A 27,829-nucleotide genomic window follows, 5' to 3' on the forward strand; every position below is an offset into this window, starting at 1 on the left:
TTCACAACTCAAAGGAAAATTTCGCTTTTATTTTGAAAAAGAAAAGTGAAGTAAATTCATTTAAAACTTATTTTTTCTTTTTTTTTTGTTTCAAAAGTGAATAACACAATTAAAGCGTCATTTTGCAAGCTGAAAGAAATTAAAGATTGCAAACAAATGGGCACAAGGCTCAAATTTATTTAATAGGATGGAAATCAGCTAAAGGCGTGATTCCATGGAGTATTTACAAAAGTTGGAAATGGTAATTATGCGGAAAAGGCTACATTGAAAGCAATAACCACTATTCCCTTAACAACTTTGAGTTCCAACTGTGCTTGTTGCTTCAGATTGGCGATGATTTGATCGAAGATCCTTTGATGAGAAAGACTCCTCAGGTGACGAAGTATGGACTGATGCAGTTACTTTGTCATAAATCCTTAATTTTTGCCTAGATTGCCCTTTCAGGTTTTCAATCTACCAGGATGAATTTTTTTCTGTTTATTGTCTCTAATTTTTGCCTGGACCGCCCTTTCAGGTTTTCAGTCCACCGAGACGCTCATTTTTGCCTAAGTCGCCCTTTGCGGGTTTTCGACTTACCGAGCTGTTCTTTTGTATTTTTTAGACAAAGTATTTCTTGACTGCATCAGCATTCACAGGATGTGGGAGTTCGTCACCATCCATGGTTGCAAGAGTCATGGCGCCGCCAGAAAATGTTCTTTTGACAACATACGGGCCTTCGTAATTAGGAGACCATTTGCCCCTAGAATCTGGTTGAAAAGACAAGATCTTTTTAAGCACGAGGTCGCCTTCACGAAATTCACGAGGTCGAACCTTTTTGTTGAAAGCTTGTTTCATCCTTGCTTGGTATAACTGTCCATGGCATAGAGCAGTCATACGTTTTTCTTCGATTAAGTTCAACTGATCGTATCTGCTTTGACACCATTCAGCCTCTGATAACTTAGTCTCCATGAGGACTCTCATTGATGGGATTTCAACCTCTACGGGGAGCACAACTTCCATGCCGTATACTAGAGAAAAGGGAGTTGCCCCTGTTGAAGTACGCACTGAAGTACGGTACCCATGTAAAGCAAATGGCAGCATTTCATGCCAGTCTTTGTAAGTGACGACCATTTTCTGGATGATCTTCTTAATGTTCTTGTTGGCAGCTTCGACGGCGCCATTCATTTTTGGTCTGTAAGGAGAAGAGTTATGATGCTCAATCTTGAATTCCTCACACAATTCTTTCATCATCTTGTTGTTCAAGTTTGAACCATTGTCAGTAATGATCTTGCTGGGAATACCATATCGGCAAATGATGTTATTCTTGATAAATCTCACAACCACTTGTCTTGTAACATTGGCGTAAGATGCTGCTTCGACCCATTTGGTGAAGTAATCAATTGCCACTAAGATGAAACGATGACCGTTTGAAGCTTTTGGTTCGATCATTCCAATCATGTCGATCCCCCACATGGAAAAAGGCCACGGAGATGAGAGAACATTGAGTAGGGTCGGTGGCACATGGATCTTATCTGCGTAGATCTGGCACTTGTGACATCTCTTCACGTGTTTGTAACAATCAGATTCCATTGTCAACCAATAGTATCCTGCTCTTAAGATCTTCTTGGACATTGCATGCCCATTTGAATGAGTTCCAAAGGACCCTTCATGCACTTCATGCATTAACATGTCTGCTTCGTGTCTGTCCACGCATCTGAGCAAAACCATGTCGAAGTTTCTTTTGTATAGCACATCTCCGTTCAGGAAGAAACTGCCAGAAAGTCTCCTTAGAGTTTTCTTATCTTTGTTTGATGCCCCAAGCGGGTACTCTTGAGTTTGAAGGAAGCGTTTGATGTCGTGGAACCACGGTTTATCATCGATGACTGCTTCAGTTGCAAACACATAGGCGGGCCTTTCAAGGCGCGCAATTCTGACTGTAGGCATATCGTTCCAGTGACTGACTTTGAACATGGAAGATAGAGTAGCCAAGGCGTCTGCCATTCGATTCTGATCTCGAGGTATATGATGCAATTCAACCTTGTTGAAGAAAGTCAACAGACGTCTTGCATAATCTCTGTAGGGAATCAAGCCAGGGTGGTAAGTTTCCCATTTGTCTTTGATTTGGTTGATCACGAGGGCTGAATCTCCATATATGTCAAGGATTTTGATCCTTAAGTCAATGGCTTCTTCGAGACCCATGATACAAGCTTCATATTCTGCGATGTTGTTGGTACAATCAAATAGCAGTCTGGCGGAGAACGGGATATGAGTACCCTTAGGAGTGATGATGATTGCCCCAATTCCATCGCCAAAAGCGTTTACAGCTCCATCAAAAATTAGGCCCCATCTTGATCCAGGATCAGGACCTTCTTCCGGTAACGGTTCATCACAATCTTTCATCTTCAGGTACATGACATCTTCATCAGGAAAGTCAAACTTGAGAGATTGATATTCATTAATTGGTTGATGCGCCAAGTGATCGGCGAGAATGCTTCCTTTGACCACTTTTTGAGCACGGTATTCAATGTCATATTCGGATAACAGCATTTGCCATCGAGCAATCCTCCCTGTTAATGCAGGCTTTTCAAAGACATACTTGATCGGATCCATTTTGGAGATTAACCAAGTAGTATTGTTGATCATGTATTGGCGGAGACGTTTTCAAGCCCAAGCCAAAGCACAGCATGTTTTTTCGAGCATGGAGTAACGAGACTCACAATCTGTGAATTTCTTACTCAAGTAATAGATGGCATGCTCCTTCTTACCGGTTTCATCTTGCTGTCCAAGCATACAACCCATGGATTCTTCCAACACCGTAAGGTACATGATTAGTGGTCTTCCTTCAACTGGAGGAATCAATATTGGTGGTTCTAACAGGTACTCTTTGATACTGTCGAACGCTTTCTGGCAATCTTCAGTCCATACAACCCCTTGATCTTTGCAGAGAAGCTTGAAAATTGGCCCACAAGTAGCAGTCATTTGAGAGATAAATCTGGAGATATAGTTCAATCGTCCGAGAAATCCTCTTACTTGTTTTTCAGTCTTTGGTGCAGGCATTTCTTGAATAGCTCTGACTTTGTCGGGATCTACTTCAATACCTCTTTGGCTGACAATGAAACCCAAGAGTTTTCCAGATCTAACCCCAAAAGTACATTTGTTAGGATTCAAGCGAAGCTGATATTTCCTTAGTCGTTGAAACAACTTCAAAAGGTATTCAATATGTTCTTCTTCTGTGCTGGACTTGGCTATCATGTCGTCCACATAGACTTCAATTTCTTTATGCATCATGTCATGAAAGAGAGTAGTCATCGCCCTTTGGTAAGTTGCGCCTGCATTCTTCAATCCAAACGGCATCACTTTGTAGCAAAAGGTACCCCATGGGGTGATGAAAGATGTCTTCTCCATGTCTTCGGGAGCCATCTTGATCTGATTATAACCGGAGAACCCGTCCATGAAGGAAAAGACGTTGAACTTAGCAGTGTTATCAACCAGCATGTCAATATGTGGTAATGGAAAGTCATCTTTTGGACTGGCCTTGTTCAAGTCACGGTAGTCAACACACATTCTGACTTTGCCATCTTTCTTCAGAACTGGCACTATGTTAGCCAACCATTGAGGATATTCTGAGGTGACAAGAAAACCTGCGTCGAGTTGCTTTTGATCTTCCACTTTGATCTTGTTAGCCATATAAGGGTGAGTCCTTCGTAATTTCTGCTTAACTGGCGGACATTCTGGCTTCAATGGCAAGTAATGCTGAACAATATTGGTATCCAACCCAGGCATGTCTTGGTAGGACCAGGCAAACACGTCAACATATTCTTTGAGAAGGTCTGTCAACTTACTCTTGATATCAGCATCAAGCAGCGATCCAATGGTCACTTCTTTTTTGTCTTCTTCAGAACCCAAATTGATCTTTTCTAAAGGCTCTTTGTGAGGCAGAATGGCTCTTTCCTCGTGCTTAAGTAATCGAGAGATCTCGTCCGGGATCTCCTCTTCTTCCTCTTCTTCGGCTTCGAACACAGGAAACTCAAAGTTGGGAGAGGGCATAGGGTTATTGCATTCAATGGGTTTATCAATAGTAAATCTGCACATGTGATTTATATTTATTTCAGAAAATTTATGAATGCAGGAGTGTATGCAGATTTTTTTTGAAAAAGTTTTTTTTTTTTTATTTTATTTTTTTATTTTGGTTTTTTAGGATTACCATTTCCAGAAAAAAGCAAAAATAAAACATATAATGTAGGGAATTCAAAATGACACTTTATTTATGATTCATTTTTGAAACAAAGCCCTAAACACAAACTCATTTGTCCTGGGCAGGACAAAGAGGGAAACTTTTAAAACAAAGCCCTATACACAAAGTTATTTGGGCAGAATATTTAAAAGCAAAGCCCTATAAAACATCTCTCTGCTTTGGGCAAGGCAGGAGGTCAAAATAACAGCGAGGTGATTACTTTGAGCGGCGAACAACATTCGGAACGTCGACAGCTTTCCAGTAGCAACGAACTCCTCTGTGTATTATGTGTTCAGGAAAAATCTCCCCAGAATTGTCTTCAGTATTGACATCGACTGCTGGTCGAGCAGGATTCGAAGGTCCTGGTTTGTCAACCTTGTTCTTTGTAGAGTTGAAACGGTCTCCTTCTACTTCTTGAAGAGCATAAGACGAGTCACAATCTTCAGAATTTTCAGGATGTATTTCCCAGTCTTCAGGATGAAGAGACTCATTGTCAGCGACACTTTCTGAGTCAACTGCGGGACCATCTTCCCCTTCATCTTCAAAAATGGCATTTATGTGATGGTAACCATCTTCAGGATTGTTAACCTTGGTAGATGCATTGAATCCGAAATCTCCAGTAATTTCAGGTTGCTGAGAAAATTGACAGTATTGGTAAGCCTCTTCTGGTTGACTATTATATTCAAAGGAATCTCCCCATCCAGTTGGTTGGATATCTTCCATGGAAATCTTTGAACTTTCAGGCGCAGTATATTTCACCATATAATCAAATTTTCCACTTGGTTGTCCCAAGGTGTCCCAGATTTCTGCAGGAACAGGCTCAGTTTCTTTGCCTTTGGATTTCTCTAAAGGAGGGTATGGTTCTTCCTGAGATATGTATCCCGAGTCATTGAGATAACATTTCCATTCTTCTTCATCATCGGAGAGACCTTCTTCAATGCATTCTTCGATAAGGACATTAACCTCTTGAGGAATTGGGTTAAGGAATCCTCCACTAATGAATGTTTCCTTGATCGGACGAAGGGTTTCATCCTTCTTGGTGCAGTTTGAGAACATCGGTGAACATCCGAGCCCTGCTCTAGTTTCATTCTTGGTAGGGATCACAACTTGCCCCCAGCCAGTGGTAGTTCCATCTTTTACTACTTTCACTGCCTCTTTGTAAGAAGAGATTGATGCTTTCTTTTTGGAAGATTCGTCTTCTAAAGAGAGACCTTAGAACTGCGTTCCTTCCTCACTGTCAGCACTTATGAAAGAGAAATTGGATAAATGGCTCACCATCAAGGCTTGTTCTCCACTTATTGTTACCAATTTTCCATTTGTTACAAATTTTAACTTTTGGTGGAGCGTAGAAGTTACTGCCCCTGCTTCATGGATCCATGGTCGTCCTAACAGACAGCTATAAGCAGCTTGGATGTCCATGACTTGGAAGGTGATTTGAAATGTATGTGGACCAATTGTCATGGGAAGGTTGACTTCGCCAATAACAGATTTTCGCGATCCGTCAAATGCTTTGACTACTACACCACTGAATTTCATAGGCATTCCTTGGTAAGACAAGCGAGCAAGAGTCGTTTTTGGCATCACATTCAAGGAAGATCCGGTATCTACCAACACATTTGACAAAGAGTCTGACTGACAGTTCATAGAAATGTGCAAAGCAAGATTGTGATTTTTACCCTCCTCGGGGAGTTCTTCATCACAGAAGCTTAAATTGTTGCAAGCTGTTATGTTGGCTATTATCCCATCAAAGTGGTCAACAGTCACATCATGATCTACAAAAGCTTGATCCAAGACCCTCATCAGGGCTTCCCTGTGGGCTTCTGAGTTTAAAAGCAATGAAAGTATTGAGATTTTTGAAGGAGTCTGCATAAGCTGATCCACAATCTTATATTCACTTCTTTTGATAAGCTTCAAAATTTCATCAAAATCAGGATTGACATTGGTTCCACTGGATTGACCAACATCAGTGTTTGGATTACTGACAGGAGTTTCCACAAGATTCTCTACTGGTGTATTGACAGGATTTTGCCCGGTAACAGGAGCAACAGGCTGCTTTGGAGGTAGCGGAGTATACACACGTCCACTTCTTGTTACTCGACTCACATCAGCGATGTTCACGACAGATGAAAGAGTAGGTAAAGGAACTTCTTGTCCATTCTTAATCATTGTAGCATTGTAGTTGTATGGAACTGTCTTGTCAGAGTCATAAGGAACAGGTCCAGGTAGACAAATGATCAAAGGAGCAACAGGAACCTTCGGCTTGTTGTAAGTAACTTCCATGCGCTCAGGCATGTTGAAATGAGGAACGATGACGTTAACTGTAGGCATTTCCGAGTTGATATCTGAGACTAAAAGCTCATGCGGATAACATCCTATCATGTTAACTTCATTTTCATCCCTATTTCTGTAGATCTCAATAGTACCATTATCTAGCAAAACTTGGAGATCTCTTCTCACAATCGAACACCCGTGAGGATCCACACAACATATTCTACAGGAACCGTATTGATGCTGGCGAAAATTCTGCCCCCGACAAAGAGTGGCGTGCATTTGTACCAAGTCTGCTCTTGAGAAGTTGATATTATAGACTCGGTATTGGCCAGGACATCCATATACCATGTTTACAACATGCCCTCCATGATTGGGCAGCGGATTTACTTGCACATTAGGATTCAAATTTCTGAAAGAGAGGAGATTGTTAGAACAAGATTTGTTCTTATCAATTATCTTAGTTTTGATGATAACAATAATATGAATTTTGCTTAAGATAATATGGTACTCTAATCCAATGCAATTTCCCTTTCAGGAAATATATATAAAGAGTACGCATAATTCAGCGCTCAGAAGTTGTGTCTCAAATGGTTCAGCATGCAACATCAGAACATGGTCTGGCAAGACATCAGAAGATGGTCGAAGCAGAATCAGAACATGGGTCTATGGAAGCATCAGAAGAACATGAGATCAGAAGCACTGAAGATCAGAAGATGGTATCACGCAACAGAAGCACTTCAAGATCAGAAGATCAGAAGATGCTATGCACCAAGCTGTTTTGACTCTGATGATATTCAAACGTCGTATTCACAAACATCAGATCAGAAGGAAGTACAGGTGGCAGACTACGCTGACTGACAAAAGGAACGTTAAAGCTACTAAAGGCAACGTCAGTAGACACAGCGTGAACAAGGCTCGAGGTAGTTGACAAAAGCGTATAACATTAAATGCAATGCTGTACGGAACACGCAAAGCATTAAATGCACTCAACGGTCATCTTCTCAACGCCTATAAATATGAAGTTCTGATGAGAAGCAAGGTTACCAATTCTTAACTACTCTGAACGAAAATAAACTTGCTGAAACGCTATTCAATCAAAGCTCAGAATCTTCATCAACTCACTACATTGCTGTTGTAATATCTTAGTGAGATTAAGCTTAAACGATAAGAGAAATATCACAGTTGTGATTATCGCTTTTAAGAAGCATTTGTAATACTCTTAGAATTACATTAAGTTGTAAGGAACTAGAGTGATCGTGTGATCAGTATACTCTAGGAAGTCTTAGCAGTTGGCTGAGCAGTTTGTAACTAGAGTGATCAGGTTGATCAGTAGACTCTAGAAAAGTCTTAGAAGTTGTCTAAGCAGTTGTTCCTGGAGTGATCAAGTTGTGATCAGAATACTCTAGAAGACTTAGTCGTGGACTAAGTGGAAAACCATTGTAATCTGTGCGATTAGTGGATTAAATCCTCAGGTTGAGGTAAATCATCTCTGCGGGGGTGGACTGGAGTAGCTTCGTTAACAGCGTGTGGTGTCGTTTTCTTTACCTCCCCGTTTCACTTGGGAGGACGGCACGCTAGACCCTTCACGCGAAATTTGGAAGGAGAATGCGCCCGTGGTGGGATGAATTTTATTTCAGTTCTTCCTACGATATCACACGAACTTTCTTATTTGTCCTACGAGTAGGAAAGGGGAAAAAAGATCTCAACTAAACCCTAGGAGTTTGCTAAGTGTGGGGATTTACACCTAGACTAGAAATTCTGGAGTCCGGGGGGTCGGTTATACATAGGGAAGTGTTTAAACACCCTACATATCTGTAGTACTCTACAGGAACCTTCTCTGTGTCATTGTGTTTGTGTTTATTGCTATGATTGGGAAAGTTTCTCCTTTGTGTTAGGAGAAGGAATTGAATTGATTTGAAAAGACAGACAGACAGACAGACTGACTATTTTTGGTATTTTATTAGCTCGCTGAGATTCCTTGTGAACCTCATGCCTACATATCCCTAGTGGAAGTCAGAGCTTAATGTAGTTCGGGGAACTAACTAGGGAAATTAATGTTTTTGGTGCCTTGCTTGAAGCTCAAGGTTGAAGCTTGGAATTAAATCTCTGTTTACAGTAAAGAGACATGAAATTATCTCTACAGAGAGGTATTTGCACTATTCTACCACAAACATTTAAAGGAGTGACAGAATAACTGGATTCATTTCATTCAAGAGGGGGACCTTACTTGTGTGTGTGCAAGTATGCCAGTCAGATGCCTCTTAAATGAAAGAAAGATGCTCGTCCAAATTAGGGAAAGTGTACAAGTCTGGGGATGTGCCAGAGCATGTCTTTCAGAGTCCTAAATGGGAGACTTTGATTTGAAATTGAATTTGAAATTGAAATTGAAATGTTTGTTTGTTTGAATGTGGTAGAGTAGTAAAAATATCTCTCTATAGAGATAAGCTATGTCTATCTACTGTATAAAAGATTTGAATTTAGCTGGCTTGTATGAGGCCCAAGCTTGAGGCTTTTTGATTGATTAATTAATATTATTGACTCTGGGAGATGACTCCACTGGGGATTAATTACAGGGTATTTTTGTGTTCTGTACAAAGCCCAGAATTGAGGCTGACTCTACTTAGGGAGACTCTATTTGTGTGCCTTGTACAAAGCCCAAGGTTGTGGCTAACTATTGAGGATAATTGGGGTTTTTTAGACTATGACTCTAGTTAGGGAAAATATTATTTTCTGCCTTGTACAAAGCCCAAGGTTGTGGCGGACTCTTAAATGAATTAAGTATGTATGACTATATGGGGAAAGATCCTAAGTGTTAGGAATCTTTGACACATGAAAGATATGGTTTATCTGCCTTGTACAAAGCCCAAGGTTGTGGCTACTGAGTGATGAAGAACTCACTGGGGAGACTCTATTATCTGCCTTGTACAATGCCCAAGGTTGAGGCTGACTCTTGACAGGGGAGTTTTATTGTTTGGGTGCCTTGTATGAAGCCCAAGGTTGAGGCTAACTGTTTTTGTTGGTTTTAACTCTACTGGAGATTAAAAAGACTGTTTTTCTTTTGGAAGCTAACCCTTTCCAGGGATTTTGATTCAGCTGGTGAATTTGTCTATTAAAAGACTGACTTTTATCATGTTTTTTTTTGGAAGCTAACCCTTTCCAGGGATTTTGACTCTTTTGGGGAAATTGTTACCTAAGAGAATGAAGTCTATTATTTATTTATTAATTTTGGAGGCTAACCCTTTCCAGGGATTTTTATTGAAATGAAGGAATGGATTGATTTTAAATGACTTTGGAGGCTAACCCTTTCCAGGGATTTTAAGATTGAAAAAAAGGATGGCAGAAAGATTATCTAGTGGAGACTCTTTGTTTAAAGCCCAAGATGAAGGCTGACTCAATGCTGAGGATGACCAAAACATAGATCCTAGACTCTACTAAGGAGGATTGATGAAGATAAGGGTGACAGAGACTGTCCATGTCTCTCATTCCAAAGAGTGTACTCAATGCAAAATTGAGACAAACTTAGCTTGTTTTAAAGTCTGGTTTAAATTGGAAGAAACTCACCAGGGTAGGCTAAAAGGTGACTAAAGACCTGTTCCTATGTTTGTAAGAAACCTGATGGGTCCTTGTATACAAGCTCAAGAGGAAGCTGGAAATGCTTTTAAGAAGCCTGTGGGTCCTTGTACAAAGCCCAAGAGGAGGCTAATCGAGGGTCCTTGTTGTAGCACAAGAGAAAGCTTATGTGGTTTTGAACTTATTTTGGCTCTAAGCAAATGGGTAAGAGGTTTCACCGGGAATAATTCCTCTTTGGGTGGATGTGTCCTATTATTTGGATTCTAAGGTTTTTTGCCAAGATGTTTCACCGGGAATAATTCATCTTGGGGGTTTGAACTACAGATCTCTAATTAGGAAAGAGCCTTCACCGGGAAGACATTCTCAATCCTAGGTCATATTCCTATAATATATATAGTTTAACTGTCCTAAGGTTTATACTCAAACGCAGTTCTAAACTAATATATGCACAGTTTATATTTGACAGTAATTTAAATAAAGACTGTAAATTGAAAGCTTGTAAAGCCTAACCTGGATGGAGTGGAGGCCATTGAAGAAGTATGTACAGAGCCTCAACAGTATTTTTGTTGTTTTTGTTGATAACAGTTGAATATATATGATAAACAGTTAATGGTTTTTGAAAACAGAAGAAGTGAAGATGGACAAAGGTCACATAGGTATCTGAAGAGTTTCACCGGGAATAATGCCCTTCAAATACCAGAAGAATGTTTTGAAAACAGAAAGAAGATTTTGAAAATACAGTTTTGAAAACAAGCTAAGAAGAGAAGGTTTTTGGGACTTACACTCTATTAGAGGCCCAATTTAAAAAATGGTTTACTGTTTATGAAAACAGTTGAAAAGATACGGGGTTCTGTTGTTTGAAAACCTCGATTGTCTGTTTACTTTGAAGTTTGAACATAATTTGAATTTTGACAAAAGTCAACTTAATTGAAGTACAGACAAAATCTATACCTATTTAAGACCTAAATGATTAGGGTTTTTATCATATAATTACTCACACAATTAATTAGATTAATACAAAGTGAAAATGTATATTAAGTATTTAAGAAAATAACTTAAAACATATGATTTTAAACCTAATTAAAATATAGGAAATAAATAATATTTTTATGATTTTTTTGATTAAACACAAAATATATGTATTAAGTGACATGTGTGTGAAAAATGAAGTAAAAATGACTTAATTTGATAGATTAAATAATTAAGTGAAGTTTGTATAAAAAAAGAAAGAAAATAAGGGGTAAAAAATTGGTTTGGCCCTAGTATGGTTCGAACCCACGCCCCTTTGGTCACACCACAAAACAATAACCAGCTGAGCTGCGCGCGCAGCTTGTTATTCAGATGCAACGAATTGTTTATATTTTAAAAAGACCCATGAGATTCAAATTTCGCGCGCCACCATCTTCGTCTTCAACCTTGAGCTCAGAAATTTTGAATTTCTAACTCCCTTGTTTCTCAACCAAATGGTGTGATGTAAACATCAATTTTGCTTGATTTTGGACGAGGAACATGGCCATGGATTCAGAATTTATTTATCTTAAGTGTAACTAACTAATTTTAGCATGAACACGAAGAACACGTAAACCCTAATTTTAAAATTAAATGATGCACAAGATGAATAAATGAATGATGATAGAGGGTTTTTAATCCTCTGATGATGCTGAACAAGATAGAATCGAGCTATTTCATAAAGAGTACTTGAATTAAGGAGCTGGAGCTTGAAAACTTACCTCTGAAAATGGAGGTCGTGAGGATGATTGAGAGCACCTGGGCTTGTATGGATGATCTGGATAGCTTCCTTGTAACCCAGTGATGCTAACTGAATGCTTATTGTGACTTGAATCCTTCTGAATTGTTCTATGGACCTCCCTCGATTTCAGCTTCAAGTGAACATGGAGGTTGTTGAATTTGGAGTTACAGATGAGCTGCAGCCATCTGGTTAGCTTCACTATGACCAGAGGAACGTGCCTGGATGCTTGGCTTTGTTGGAAACTCTTTGAATTGCTCGATGGTCCTCCAACTGCAAGTGCTCCAAAATGAACTCGATAATGGTGTTCTTCTACTTACAGAAGTGATCCAGGTGCTTGGATCACCTCAAATGAACCCCCTGAGGATGATAGAAGGCTTACTTTTCAAAGATGAGCCTTGGTTTGAAGAAATCGATTCTTCTTGCCAAAGAACTTTGAAAAACAATAAGCAAAAGGAGAGAATGAGAAAGCAAGTATTATGGTTGCTTTGGTGTGATTTTGAATGAGGAATGCCTCTATATTTATAGGCAAATGGTTCAGTACTGAAGTAGAGGAGTGAGCTTCCTTAGTGAAGTTGATTTGCTTCCTTAGCCATGAAGAAAGTTTGGAAAATATCCAAGTGCAATGATGCATTTTCGGGCTAGCTTCCCCAACCATTGATCTTGCAGGATCTTGGGGGACATTTCTGATTCAGAGGAGGGTTCCAATTGGCTAGTGAGAAGATTCCTTGATGATTCATCATTTGCCATAAATTCAAGAATGTAATCATTACTTAATCACATGGCTTGGTTTTGGAATATTCTCTTCAATCTTTATGCAATGATGGAAATTGATGCATGGTATGTTTTCAGATGCATTAGAGGTCGTGTAGCACCACTTAGTGAAGCAAGATGCACAAAATTGCAAAGTTCCAAATTGTACATGACCTATAATTTTAGTTTATGAGGCCAACTTTGGACAAGCATAACTCTTAGCTCAAATTGAATTTGGAGAAGGTTGAACACAATTTGGAAAGCCCTAAACATCTACTTTAAATCATTAGTTTATGTCTTCTTCAGAATCCTTTGGGAAATTTGTGAAAAATGAGGCCAAAGTTGGAAGAAAACTAGGTTAAAACACTTAGAAAAATTTCTAAGTGTTTATGACCTAAACTTCAAAATTTCCAAAACTTCATAAATGGTTGATCTTTTGAAAAAAGTTCCTTTGTAAGATGTTGTTTTATTTTGCAAGATCTACAACTTTCATGTTGGAAGTTTTTTGAGTTGTGTAGGTGAAATTTTGAGTTCTCACCATGCCTTCAAAAACCCTAATTCCCGACTTTTCGCTCCTTGATGAATTTCTTTGAATTTCTTTGGCCAAATGACTTTGACATCCATATATTGATGATATTGATCTTTGAAAGTCATTTTTTGACCAAAAACCTTAAAAGTCAATGATGATCCTTCACAGTTGACTTTTTCCTGACAAAGTGAATTTTTGGGTTTTTGTGTAGAAACAAGATCTTTTCCTCAAATGAATGATGTAAATGGATTATATTGAGGTAGTAGAGATCCTTGAATCATGTCTTGAGTTTTGGATTCATTCCCTGATCAAAAGTCAACCATCTTGGTGAATTAGGTCAAAACCCTAATTTGTCGACCAGGTGAAAATAATGACTGTAGACTTTGAATTGAAGTGTGATGTCCAGTAGATCTTGTAATATGAGTTATTTGAAGAAGATTGATGTCTTTGAATGACCCTCTGGGGCTTTTTAGGGTTTCCCAAATGTGATCCCTGATTTTAGTCCTTGATAGGCTCAAAACCCTAGTCTGGTGACCTGAGTAAACCTGTACTCAGATGACTGGATGTCTAATCAATCATAGATGAGAAAAATGAAGTCTTTGAGCCCCATGATTGTATTAGAGATTAGTCTTTGTTATTGATTGATCCTTTGCCTGAGCTTTCTTGTCTTTGAGTATCCTCGATTAGGTACCAGATGGAGAAATGACTGCTCTGGGTACTTGTCTTGACCTGATGAAAAATCCTGAAGATATGTCATCTCAGGGGGGTCAAAAATTAGGGTATGACACCCACAACCATGCACACTATCGCACCACCAATACTACGATCCATAAATATCCTGCTGATGCTTTTAATAGCCACTAGTCTCCCTTCACCTAATCATTTGATGCTTAGCGTACAGTTCTACGATGGTTAGATGAACCACAACTAGCATGGGGTATGTGTTAACACTTATTTTGTGAGTTAATGCATGACTTTATGTTTTAATGTTTTTAGTATTTTAAATTCTTTTTAGTTTAATTTCATGACTTTTGTAGTTAAATTAGTGTTTAGTGTGGAGCATAATATGTGCTCCCTTTTCATCATTTATTTGTGTTTTTGTGTGATCATAGGTTAGCATAATCAAGCAGAGGCAAGACTGTAGTGGACTAACAGAATTCAACGCAAGCTGACATCGTGAAATGAATGTTGGGCAAAGGGAATGTGATAAAAGAATATGCTGGTTCTTGAGGAGATCATGGAAGGAAATATTAAAATGGAGGGAAAGCTTGGTGGTACACAAAAAGAGGATAAAAGCCATCCAAATGCAAAATTAGAAGTGGAGGAGCTAGAAGACAATAATGGGTACATCCGTACCCTTTTATGGCCAGACAACACCGCATGCACCTGTTGCGAATCCTACCACACTCCACCTTGTCTCCCACTCCTGCCTCCTATTATACAAGTTTCTTGCCTGTTACGCAGCTCTTGGATGTTTTGGTGCAATTTCATGTGGGCTTGATGTGATTTCATAAGAAAAAGCTCAAGATCCAATGTGAATCACCAACCCATAACCCTAGCATATAAATAGAGAGTAAACCTGAATAAAAGGAGGTTTAGCTGCTTGAAGAGAAATTAATTACAAAAAAAATTGTGTTCTTAGAGAGTGAAGTGTGAAAGAGTTTCTTTCCTCATCTATTCTGGTGTTCACTGACGAGCAGTGATGCGACTGAAGATGTGTCCTATAGATTATCCATCCCAAGGATCCCTTCAAGTCTTCTCTTAGGTTTATATCTTGTCATTCATTTGTTATGAGATGTTCATTGTAAGAATCTTACTTGTTGTTTGTACTCAGCTCACCATGAGCTAAAACCCTTGTAGTTCAGCTAAGTGAAGTTAATATTAAAGTGTGTTTATGTTATATGTTGCGTGGTTAGTTCTTGATTTACCATGTGTTTAGTTATTAAAACTTACTTCTTTGATCGATCAACTTAGAAGGGGGTAATAGCTTGTTGTTGAAGAGAGATCCAACAACAAGCATATTTCATGAGTAAAAATAGTTGAAAAAGAAGGATAGATATATTCACTTGACTTAGTTTACTTAGAGATAAGAAACTGCAACCATTAAGGAATTCAAATTTACTAAAAGATGTATACTTCGGTTATAAGTGAGGTTGGGATACTTGTTCCCTTGCCTTGGTATAAATGTTCTGAATATTGTAGAAATACACCACAAGATCATTCTGACCTTGCTAGTCACGACTCCACACAGCATTAACACATAAATGTATAAATTAAATTAATGGATCTATGCTTAACTCAATCACTCTTACTATATTTTCACTCCTTTTCACACTACTCCCATTCTTGTTCTCAGTAACTTTGAGCTTGTTATAATCAATATACTTATTACTTCACTCATTGCTTTAAATTACAACAAAAATAGAATCTTTACAAAGTCAAATCTAAGTAACAATTATTCTCTGTGGGTTAGATACTCTTATACTTATTACTTGCTACAATCAAAACATGTATACTTACATGTGACAATTCTGCTGTAGTCTGGTGTCATGACATGTGTTGTCAATATTGTATGCACATATCGTTGCGCTCAGTTCACAGTGGATATCTTGAACCTGAAAGAACACTCAGAGCACTGCGGAGAAATGAACTTGCTATACTCACACCAGGAGTTCCTCTTACAGCTAATCTGGATGATTTTGGAGAAGCGGCACAAATACCTAAAAGAAGAATTAGATGAGGAAGAGCAATTCTGAGTCATGGCTGATAATGACATCATCGGTATTACGAATGAGGGCCCGTAGCATCAGGGACTATGGTGTTTTTGATCCTATCACAATGAGTAATGGCATTGTCTTGCCAGAAATCACCGCAACACAGTTTTAGTTCCAGCCTATGATGTTCCAAATGCTGCAAACCACTGGTTAATACTCTGGTTTTCCAAATAAAGATCCTCATTTGCACTTAAGGAAATTTCTGGACGTGGCTAGTAATTTCAAAATTCCAGGCATGACTGATGATGCCTTCGGGTTAAGGCTATTTCCTTTTTCTCTAAATTCCTTAGAGCCTAACTCCATTGCCACATGGAATGACTTGGAGCCTAACTCCATTGCCTTTGGGTTAAGGCTAAATTCCTTGGAGCCTAACTCCATTGCCACATGGAATGACTTAGCTAAGAAGTTCTTAGTTAATTACTTTACTTCTTCCAAGAATGAAAACATGAGAAATGAAATCACCTCATTTAGGCAAGGAGACGATGAGTCACTATTTGAAGCATGAGAAAGATACAAAGAATTACTTAGGCAAATCCCTCACCATGGCATCCCTATTTGTATCTAGCTTGAAACGTTTTACAATGGGTTAATTCCTTCTTCAAGCAATATGCTTGATGTGTTAGACGATGTGACAGATCTAGAAGGGGGGTTGAATAGATCCCTTGTTTTCTTTTTGCGTTTTTAAAGAGTTTAATGCGAAAGGTACTCGGATTTACGAAATCGTCTAATATTGACCCTTTATTGGAAGGACCGAATATGCTAAAACCAACGTGATGAAAAAGTGAACTAATGCGTTGTATTATCAATTGACTTGTTAGGATACTTTTCGAATATGACTTCCAATAATTTATAGACAAATAACAACAATAATTTGTGTGTGAGTGATTTTATCAAGCACTTGGTGTGCAGTAGTTACCAAGCTCTAACGGTTCACACAAACACAAATTAAGCCAAATGAAAGTAAAAAGCGATAAAGTAAAAGAGACACACGATTTGTTTAGGCAGTTCCCCTTGTCGTCCTCGCGTAGGGTACGTCTGCCCTTAATTCTAAACTTAGAATTAGGATATCCAATATTGAATGTAAAGTATTTACAAGAGAAGAAAATGTTACCAATTACCAATTACAAAAAGCAGAAATATTGAAACAATGTTCTTCTCTTCCCTTGATTCGAGATGAACCAAGTGTTTCACTGATCTTTGATAAACCTCCGATTGTAGCTACCTTATAAAGAACCCAATGTTTCTCAAACCTTCTACTCGGCTGATTTAATCCCAAAATCGTGACCCGATTCTTCCTCGTCTATCCTTCGATTGTTGCTACCTTGTTGAGTGAATCCATGATTCCTCAATCCCTTAAGTACAGATGAATATTGATGAAGCGAAGAATCGTCAAAAACCCCTAAATCCCAATGATCTTGGAGGACAAAACCCTTAGATTTTATTCAAGAAAAACCCACAATCTCTTAACTCGGACAAGAACTAAATATCTACCTTCAAACATTAACAACACACGCTCCTCACCTTGATTGACAAAAATTGTTATGTGTAATTGTCGATCGATGAGCGAGAGGTTGAAGATGATAAGAGCCATGTGTATATCTTTCACTTTTCTTGTTGTAACCAAATGAATTAACCAATGAATCATTTATATGTCATGTAGAGCCAAGGCAAAAAGAAAACAAGAAAAATCAGCATTTCACAGCGACAGGTCGACCTAAGCAATTCAGAGGGTCGACCTGTGCAAACCCGTGGCTTCACCAGAGAAAGGAAAACAAGTTGTGCATCAACCTAAGCATTTCATGTGTCGACCTAAGCATTTCATGATGAAGGATAGAAAAACACTTAAAAAGGGGGGGTTTGAATAAGTGTAGTCTAAAAACTTGAACGATAAAAACAAATTGCACAGTTATTTTTATCCTGGTTCGTTGTTAACTAAACTACTCCAGTCCACCCCCTTGGAGTGATTTACCTCACCTGAGGATTTAATCCACTAATCTCAACAGATTACAATGGTTTTCCACTTAGTCCGCGACTAAGTCTTCTAGAGTATCCTGATCACAACCTGATCACTCCAGGAACAATTGCTTAGACACAAGCTAAGACTTTCTAGAGTATCCTGACCACCACGTGATCACTCTAGTTACAACTGCTTAGACACAAGCTAAGAATTCCTAGAGTATCCTGATCACACTTGATCACTCTAGTTACTTACAAATTAATGTAATCAATTCTAAGAGTATTACAATGCTTCTTAAAAGCTATAATCACAACAGTGATATTTCTCTTAAAGTTTAAGCTTAATCTCACTAATATATTACAACAGCAATGTAGTGAGCTTTGATTTGAACAGCGTTTCAGCAAGTTTGTATTCACAGATTCGGTAACCTTGCTTCTCATCAGAACTTCATATTTATAGGCACTTGAGAAGATGACCGTTGGGAGCATTTAATGCTTTGCGTATTCCGTACAGCATTGCATTTAATGTTTCACTCTTTTGTCAACTACCTCGAGCCTTGTTTACGCTGTGTCTACTGACGTTGCCTTTAATAGCTTCTAACGATCCTTTTGTCAGTCAGCGTAGCCTGCCATCTTGTACTTGCTTCTGATCTGATGTTTGTGTATACGACGTTTGAATATCATCAGAGTCAAACAGCTTGGTGCAGAGCATCTTCTTGTCTTCTGACCTTGAAGTGCTTCTGAGCGTGATACCATGAGAACTTCAATGCTTCTGCTTCTGATCTCAAGTTCTTCTGATGCTTCCATAGATCCATGTTCTGATTCTGCTTGACCATCTTCTGATGTCTTGCCAGACCATGTTCTGATGTTGCATGCTGAACCTTCTGAGTCAAAGCTTCTGAGCGCTGATTTGTGCATACTCTTTATATATTTCCTGAAAAGGGAAATTGCAGTGTATTAGAGTACCACATTATCTCATCCAAAATTCATATCCTTGTTATCATCAAAACTAAGAATATTGATCAGAAAAAATCTTGTTCTAACAATTTCCCCCTTTTTGATGATGACAAAAACATATATAAATGATATGAATTTGCGATCAGAAAGAGCAGACGGCTAAAGACAATTACACAGCTATAGCATAAGCATGTGAATATGTCTCCCCCTGAGATTTACAATCTCCCCCTGAAATAAATACTAGAAGAATTTTAATAATAAAAGACTTCCCTGAGTATTTCAGTAGAGACGTTCACAGAGCTTGATCTTCAGAACATTCATGACTTCTGATTCTTGCTTCCATATGACAGCTTCAGAAATTGAATTTCTTTGATCTTCAGAACATTCACAGCTTCTGATTCTTGCTTCCATCGGACAGCTTCAGAGCTTGAATTTCTTTGATCTTCAGAACATTCACAGCTTCTGATTCTTGCTTCCATCAGACAGCTTCAGAACTTGAATTTCTTTGATCTTCAGAACATTCACAGCTTCTGATTCTTGCTTCCATCAGGACAGCTTCAGAGCTTGAATTTCTTCTTACATCACTTCATGCTAGATTGTATCAGAACATTGTTGAATGTACCAGAGCATCATCAGAGCATCTCTACATCCTGAAATGTTACAGAACAAAGCTAAACGACAAAAGTCAGCATGAATAAGTTAGAACATATAATATGTATTAGAGCCACATAATGTGTATCAGAATAAATAGACATAATGTTTCAGAGCATATTCTATCATCAGAATATCTGAACATTCTTCCTTCTTGCTTCTTGCTTCTGATTCTGAAGCTTTATAGCACCCAGCTTGCTTCTCCTTAGAATTGCTTCTCCTTGAAGAGATCTTCAATTCCTGCAATAACAAAACTTAAAGCATAGAACTTTGCAAGTTCTGTTAGAAATGTGGGCCCTTTTTTCCCGGTAACTGATAATATTAATCAGATCATTTATCACATTTTCTCCCCCTTTTTGTCATAACATCAAAAACATAAAATATGCAGATGTAGAAGACGACAAACAGAAGAACTTTTCATTAATCAAACAAACAGAGGTACACAAAGAAATATGCAAACAAAAGTATGCTGCAAGTAAAGAAAACTACAAGGACTCAAGGACTACAACCCTAGCTTAGACATAATCTTAGCTAACATAACATGAATCCCTGCGTCGTTCTCAGTTTGTCTAGCCATAAGAGCTTAAGACACTGCATGCCTGTCCAGACGAGAAGCTCTACGGGAAGAGAATACATGAATCCAAGGAGGAAGTGAGAGATAGTTCACAGGAAGAAAGCTAATGTCTCAAACGGGGCTATCCCTTAACATAGAAGTCAAGTACATGATGCTTAACTTCATCCAATATCTCAAGAAAGTCTTCTTCCTTTGGATAAATGTTGATAACAGCATCACAGAAGAGATCTGGCTTGAGACTTCTTGGAATCTCGAGTCTCTTGTGAGATCCGTCTTGAAATCAATGTAGGCGATCCCCGAGATTTGTTTCTCAACCTGGAACCAATCAACCCTTCCAACCGTTCTATTCAAATAGATCAACCACCCTTGAGCCTTCGCCTTCGCATCTGGGTTGAAACCATAAGCACCCAAATCATCAGCGTCCACATGAGATTTACACAAAACTTCCATTACTGGTGGAGGAATGGAGCAAGTTTTCAGTGGAGAAACCTCTTGTCTGTTGAATGCTCGTTGAGAGGAACTTGAAGGCGGATTCATGGTGAATGCTAGGTTGAAGATGAATAAACTAGGGTTTATGCGAAATGCAGATAATGAGAGAGAAAAAGAAACTGAATGCAAGAGAGAGAAATATAAGAGGGAAATGAAACGTTTGAAGAGTATAAAAAGAAAAAAAAATAAACTGAAATGATGAATGGCATTTAATGTTACGTGACATGAGGAGAGAGACTTATGACAAATGAAGTGATTAGCACAGTTACCTAAGTAGGCGTCCCCTCAACTGCACGCATGCTTTTCCAGAGATAGTGAATACGTGTTCATATTCTGGAGAGACTGGTGACAGCTGTTTTGCTTTAAAAGAGCTTCTGAATCAACTTAGACAATGAAACATTAGTAATAACATAATCATTACTTCTAATTGATTAAACTTAGAACTTCTTATGGCTGCCTAGTCTTACCACATTTCAGAAGGTACTCATACAAAGATCTTCTCATCTTCTCATTCTGGGCACAAGTCCATACTGATATTCTTCAGAATGAACTTAAACCTATCTTCAGCAAGGGGTTTTGTAAAGATATCAGCCCATTGATGGTCTGTATCCACAAAGTTTAAAGATATAACGCCCTTCTGAACATAGTCCCTTATGAAATGATGTTTAATCTCAATATGTTTAGCTTTTGAATGTAAGATAGGATTCTTTGATAAACATATAGCCGAAGTATTATCACAGAAGATAGGAATGTTACTCTCATATATCTGATAATCTTCTAGCTGACTTCTCATCCAGAGCATTTGTGTGCTACAACCAGCAGCAGCAACATATTCTGCTTCTGTTGTTGAGAGGGCAATAGTAGCTTGCTTCTAGTTGTACCATGAGATCAGATGACTTCCAAGAAATTGACAACTTCCAGAAGTACTCTTTCTTTCAATTCTATCTCCAGCATAGTCAGCATCACAGAATCCTACTAAGTTGTATTCTTTGGATCTTCTGTAGACTAAACCAACATTAGTAGTACCTTTCAGATACCTCAGAATTCTCTTAACAACAGTTAAATGAGATTCTCTCGGATCTGATTGGAATCTAGCACACAAGCAAACACTGAAGAGAATGTCAGGTCTAGAAGCAGTTAGGTATAGAAGAGAACCAATCATACCTCTGTACAACTTCTGATCTACCTTCTTACTTACCTCATCCTTACCTAGGACACATGTTGGATGCATAGGAGTTTTGGCTTCTTTACTTTCAGAAAGATTAAACTTCTTCAGAAGTTCTTTCACATACTTCGTTTGATGAACATAGGTTCCATCAGAAGTTTGGTTGATTTGAATCCCAAGGAAATACTTGAGTTCTCCCATCATGCTCATTTCAAATTCAGCCTGCATAGACTCAGCAAACTCCTTTCCAAGTGTAGCATTAGATGTTCCAAAGATGATATCATCAACATATATTTGACATATTAAAATATCCTTTTTAAAGGTTTTACAAAAGAGAGTAGTGTCCACTTTTCCTCTAGTGAAACTATTTTCCAGAAGGAAAGAACTTAAACGTTCATACCAAGCTCTCGGAGCTTGCTTCAATCCGTATAATGATTTCTTTAATTTAAAAACATGATTTGGAGACATGGAGTCTTCAAAACCAGGAGGTTGATGGACATAAACTTCTTCATCTATATAACCATTTAAGAAGGCACTCTTGACATCCATCTGATAAAGAGTGATGTTGTGTTGAGTGGCAAAAGAAATTAATAGACGAATAGATTCTAACCTGGCCACTGGTGCAAAGGTTTTTGTATAGTCAGTCCCTTCTTGCTGACTATAGCCCTGAGCAACTAGTCTGGCTTTGTTTCTTACCACTTCTCCCTTCTCGCTTAGCTTGTTTCTGAATACCCACTTAGTGCCGATGATGTTAAATCCTTTTGGTCTAGGAACCAAGTCCCATACATCATTCCTTGTAAACTGATTGAGTTCTTCTTGCATGGCAATTATCCAGTCTGGATCTTCTAGAGCTTGATCAACAGAAGTTGGCTCGATCAAAGAAACAAGACCTAATTGACAGTCTGCATTGTTCTTAAGGAATGCCCTTGTTCTGATGGGATCGTCTTTCCTCCCAAGAATCACATCTTCTGAATGAGTTTATGCAAGTCTGGGTGATCTTCTGACTGTTGGCTCTTCAGAAATCCTGAGATTCTCTAAAGATGCAGCAACTTGATCTTCTGATCCATTGCTTCTGAGACTGCCAGCTTCTACAGCTTTGCTTCTTGGTTCTACAACTTCTGATATATCAATATCAAAATCTGCAAAATTCTCAAACTGCTTTGGTTTTTCAAGACCAAGCTTATCATCAAACCTGATATTGATTGATTCTTCTACAATCAATGTTTCAGTATTGTATACTCTGTAGCCTTTAGAGCGTTCAGAATATCCAAGAAGGAAACATTTTTGTGCTTTAGAATCAAACTTACCAAGATGATCTTTAGTATTCAGAATAAAACATACACATCCAAAAGGATGGAAATATGAAATGTTGGGCTTTCTGTTCTTCCACAATTCATAAGGAGTCTTATTTAGAATAGGTCTGATAGAGATTCTATTCTGAATGTAACATGCAGTGTTTATTGCTTCTGCCCAGAAATGCTTAGCCATATTGGTTTTATTGATCATGGTTCTGGCCATTTCTTGTAGAGTCCTATTCTTTCGCTCTACAACTCCATTTTGCTGTGGAGTTCTAGGACAAGAGAAATCATGGGCAATACCATTTTCTTTGAAGAACTCCTCAAAGAATCTGTTCTCAAATTCGCCACCATGATCACTTCTGACCTTTATGATCTTGCACTCCTTCTCAGATTGGATCTGAGTGCAGAATTCAAAGAACACTGAATGAGACTCATCCTTGTGTTTTAAGAACTTTACCCATGTCCAGCGGCTATAATCATCAACGATGACTAATCCATATTTCTTTCCTCTGACAGATGCTGTTTTGACTGGGCCAAACAGATCAATGTGCAAGAGTTCTAACGGCCTTGAGGTAGACACAACATTCTTAGACTTGAATGCAGGTTTGGAGAACTTGCCCTTCTGACATGCTTCACAAAGAGCATCTGATTTGTATTTCAGATTTGGGAGTCCTCTGACCATATTTAGTTTGTTAATCTGAGAAATCTTTCTCAAACCTGCATGTCCTAATCTTCTGTGCCAGACCCATTGCTCCTCAGAAACAGACATAAGACAAGTCACCTTCTGCTTCTCAAGATCAGAAAGATCAATCTTATAAATGTTGTTCTTTCTCTTGCCTGTAAATAGGATTGAGCCATCCTTCTGACTTACAGCCTTGCAAGACTTTTGATTGAAGATTATATCATAACCATTGTCACTTAATTGACTTATGGACAATAAGTTATGCGTTAATCCTTCTACAAGAAGTACATTAGTTATGGAAGGAGAGTTACCAAGACTTATGGTTCCAGAGCCAATGATTTTGCCTTTCTGATCTCCTCCAAACTTGACTTCTCCACCTGGTTTAAGCACCGGGTCTTGGAATGTAGACCTTCTTCCCGTCATGTGTCGCGAGCACCCAAAGTCCAGGTACCATGACATTTTGCCTTTTGTCCTCTTTGTAGCCAAGGATATCTGCAACAGAAATTATCTTCTCCTTAGGTACCCACAATTTCTTGGGTCCTTTCTTGTTAGTTCTCCTCAAGTTCTGATTGAACTTGGGTTTAGCATAATATTTAACAGGAGGAACAGCATGATATTCTTTAGGTTTGTCAGCATGATATTTCTTAGGATGTGTCACATGCTTCTTGGTGTGAACAGTGTTAAAACTCTATGCATGTGAAGTGAGCCTAATATCATGTGCATGGCCATATTTGAACTGATCATACAATGGCTTGTATATGATCTTCAGATCATCAATAGGTTCAAATTTATGTGAGGTATCACCTTCATAGCCAAAGCCAAACCTTCTGTTTCCAGAAACTCCATATATCATAGAAGCAAGATGACTTCTGCCAATACTTCTAGATAAGAACTTTCTGAAGCTCGAGTCATATTCTTTCAGAATATGATTGAGACTCGGAATGGATTTTTCTGTTTCAGAAGGAGATCCACTATCTTTGGATAGATTTAAAACTTTTTCCTTCAGTTCAAAATTTTCCACTTCCAGCTTCTTAGTTTCAAATTCAAACTGCTTCTTCAGCTTTTTGTATTTGATACTAAGATGAGCCTTGAGTTCCAGAAGTTCTGTTAAACTGGAAACTAACTCTTCTCTAGATAGTTCAGAAAATACCTCTTCAAAATCTGATTCTGATGTAGATTCTGATCCATCATCTTCTGTAGCCATCAGCGCGAAGTTGGCTTGCTCTCCTTCAGAGTCTGATTCTGATTCTGATTCAGAATCATCCCATGTTTCCATAAGACCTTTCTTCTTATGAAACTTCTTCTTGGGATTCTCCTTCTGAAGTTTTGGACATTCATTCTTGAAGTGTCCAGGCTCATTGCACTCATAGCTGACAGCCTTCTTCTTGTCAGATCTTCTGTCACCAGAAGATTCTCCTCGTTCAAATCTCTTTGAACTTCTGAAGCCTCTGAACTTCCTTTGCTTGCTCTTTCAGAGTTGGTTTACCCTTCTGGAGATCATGGACAGTTCATCTTCTTCTTCTGATTCTAATTCTTCAGAATCTTCTTCTTTAGCCTGAAAAGCGTTAGTGCATTTTTTAATATTAGATTTTAATGCAATAGACTTACCTTTCTTTTGAGGCTCGTTTGCGTCCAGCTCTATTTCATGGCTTCTCAAGGCACTGATAAGCTCTTCCAAAGAAACTTCATTCAGATTCTTTGCAATCTTGAATGCTGTTACCATTGGACCCCATCTTCTGGGTAAGCTTCTGATAATCTTCTTTACATGATCAGCCTTGGTGTAGCCTTTATCCAGAACTCTTAATCCAGCAGTTAGCGTTTGAAATCTTGAGAACGTCTTCTCAATGTTTTCATCATCCTCCATCTTGAAGGCTTCATATCTCTGGATTAGAGCAAGAGCTTTAGTCTCCTTGACTTGAGCATTTCCCTCATGGGTCATTTTCAATGACTCATATATATCATAGGCCGTTTCCCTGTTAGATATCTTCTCATACTCAGCATGAGAGATAGCATTCAGCAAAACAGTTCTACATTTATGATGATTCTTGAAAAGCTTCTTCTGATCATCATTCATTTCTTGCCTTGTAAGCCTTACGCCACTAGCTTTCACTGGATGTTTGTAACCATCCATCAGAAGATCCCATAGTTCACCATCTAGACCAAGAAAGTAACTTTCCAGTTTATCTTTCCAGTATTCAAAGTTTTCACCATCAAATACTGGTGGTCTAGTATAACCATTGTTACCATTGTATTGCTCAGCAGAGCCAGATGTAGACGCAGGTGGGTCTGTTGGAATTTCACCAGCCATCTTTTACTGAAGCGTTTTTCTCTTCCTGAATCTTTTCTAAACACGATTAAGTGCTTGCACCTTAGAACCGGCGCTCTGATGCCAATTGAAGGATAGAAAAACACTTAGAAAGGGGGGGTTTGAATAAGTGTAGTCTAAAAACTTGAACGATAAAAACAAATTGCACAGTTATTTTTATCCTGGTTCGTTGTTAACTAAACTACTCCAGTCCACCCCCTTGGAGTGATTTACCTCACCTGAGGATTTAATCCACTAATCTCAACAGATTACAATGGTTTTCCACTTAGTCCGCGACTAAGTTTTCTAGAGTATCCTGATCACAACCTTATCACTCCAGGAACAATTGCTTAGACACAAGCTAAGACTTTCTAGAGTATCCTGACCACCACGTGATCACTCTAGTTACAACTGCTTAGACACAAGCTAAGACTTCCTGGAGTATCCTGATCACACTTGATCACTCTAGTTACTTACAAATTAATGTAATCAATTCTAAGAGTATTACAATGCTTCTTAAAAGCTATAATCACAACAGTGATATTTCTCTTAAAGTTTAAGCTTAATCTCACTAATATATTACAACAGCAATGTAGTGAGCTTTGATGAAGATGAAGTTTGTGAGCTTTGATTTGAACAGCGTTTCAGCAAGTTTGTATTCACAGATTCGGTAACCTTGCTTCTCATCAGAACTTCATATTTATAGGCACTTGAGAAGATGACCGTTGGGAGCATTTAATGCTTTGCGTATTCCGTACAGCATTGCATTTAATGTTTCACTCTTTTGTCAACTACCTCGAGCCTTGTTTACGCTGTGTCTACTGACGTTGCCTTTAATAGCTTCTAACGTTCCTTTTGTCAGTCAGCGTAGCCTGCCATCTTGTACTTGCTTCTGATCTGATGTTTGTGTATACGACGTTTGAATATCATCAGAGTCAAATAGCTTGGTGCAGAGCATCTTCTTGTCTTCTGACCTTGAAGTGCTTCTGTGCGTGATACCATGAGAACTTCAGTGCTTCTGCTTTTGATCTCAAGTTCTTCTGATGCTTCCATAGACCCATGTTCTGATTCTGCTTGACCATCTTCTGATGTCTTGCCAGACCATGTTCTGATGTTGCATGCTGAACCTTCTGAGTCAAAGCTTCTGAGCGCTGATTTGTGCATACTCCTTATATATTTCCTGATAAGGGAAATTGCAGTGTATTAGAGTACCACATTATCTCATCCAAAATTCATATCCTTGTTATCATCAAAACTAAGAATATTGATCAGAACAAATCTTATTCTAACACATGAGTCGACCTATAGGCCGACCTGAGCAAACCCGTGGCTCACTCAAACTTCCTTGCGTCGACCTAAACAGGGCCATGCATCGACGCATGTTGTCCTAACATGGATTCCAAGATGAGTCGACCTGAGGGTCGACCTGAGCAAACCCGTGGTTTTCCCTAAGTTTCATGCGTCGACCTGAAGTATCTATAGGTCGACCTGAACAATCAAAATCTCCAAAAATGTCATTTTTTAGATTCTTCAAGCTTCCTACTTTGTCTTGTTGGTTTGAGACACATCCATACTTGAATTGCAAGTTTTGACATCATTGAAAACATATCCTTGCCCTCATATACTCCCCCTTTTGATGATGGCAAAACTTGTACTTATAAGTCCAGCAAACTTTTATCAAAGCATGAATCGTGTGATTTTTAAACATAATGAGCCAAGCGCAATGACATAAGGAGAATTCTACCCTATCTTGATGCACCCTCTTTCACATTATATATGAACAACCACAAGCAATATGAGTAAACCAAAAGCAATATCATGGAGATAAGCATTCCCCCTATCTTGGTGAACTCTCTTAAGTGATTTGCATGACTTTTCCTTAGCTTCCACTCCTT

At 38.6% G+C, this 27,829-nt stretch overlaps 1 non-coding gene across 1 annotated transcript; it reads right to left on the minus strand.

The window, feature by feature from the left end:
- Positions 1-16,299: 16,299 nt before the first annotated feature.
- On the minus strand, positions 16,300-16,406 carry LOC131637383 (small nucleolar RNA R71). The gene has a single exon (XR_009294321.1). It is a non-coding gene; the product is annotated as a small nucleolar RNA R71 (small nucleolar RNA).
- Positions 16,407-27,829: the final 11,423 nt, after the last annotated feature.

Source organism: Vicia villosa, unplaced genomic scaffold, assembly GCF_029867415.1.
Source record: "Vicia villosa cultivar HV-30 ecotype Madison, WI unplaced genomic scaffold, Vvil1.0 ctg.001982F_1_1, whole genome shotgun sequence".
Lineage (NCBI taxonomy): Eukaryota > Viridiplantae > Streptophyta > Magnoliopsida > Fabales > Fabaceae > Vicia > Vicia villosa.